Source organism: Palaemon carinicauda, chromosome 3 (assembly GCF_036898095.1).
Source record: "Palaemon carinicauda isolate YSFRI2023 chromosome 3, ASM3689809v2, whole genome shotgun sequence".
In the NCBI taxonomy this organism is placed as follows: Eukaryota; Metazoa; Arthropoda; class Malacostraca; order Decapoda; family Palaemonidae; genus Palaemon; species Palaemon carinicauda.
In genome coordinates this window covers 136,744,719-136,745,516 of record NC_090727.1, presented here as the reverse complement: position 1 = coordinate 136,745,516, position 798 = coordinate 136,744,719, and positions in this window count along the sequence as shown.

Genomic DNA, 798 nt, shown 5'->3' with positions numbered 1-798 from the left:
ATTTTACCCTACTTTGCTATTATCGTTTTACGGTTGGTGCCCGTAGTATTACTCCTTTACGTCAATATATCCGGTTTTAAAACGGTAAAAATCGGCTGTTAAAACGGTAAAAAGCGGGCAACATTTATTCCATGATTTTTTCCGTTTTCACGGGAATTTTTTTAAGTGTAAAGAAGACCCACCGATTCTTATGTGTTTAAATTTCAGGCACATTATTCTATCTGACTATCTGATTTCTCTTCCTCTTGTTTTGTTAAAGTTTTTATAGTTTATATAGGAAATATTCATTTTAATGTTGTTACTCTTCTGAAATATTTTATTTTTCCTTGTTTCGTTTCCTTACCGGGCTATTTTCCCTGTTGGGGTCCTTGGGCTTATAGCATTCTGCTTTTCCAACTAGGGTTGTAGCTTAGCAAATAATAATAATAATAACACGGGCCTTATGATTAACATTTGCGAAGCAAGCGTTCAAATCAAGCCCAAGCACACGAACTTCCTGACCACAATCAAGGGATTTCTGGACAGCATTGAAAATTGTAAGAAGGGCTCCACATGCTCCAAAGCTTTTGCGAAAGCCGAACTGCAAACTACAGTAGCTATTTAGACGTTTTGCTGAAGACGTTGATATAAAGAATGAAATTTTTTGGGAATTGTGGAAATTGGACGGTAATCAGCAGGTGTTAGCTAACCGCACATTTACTTATTGGAATAACATTACCAATTCAACAAGTACAAAAAGAACCTCTTCTTTGCTAACTAGCAAAAAATAGCAAATGATTTACTCATGTCAGCTTTTGG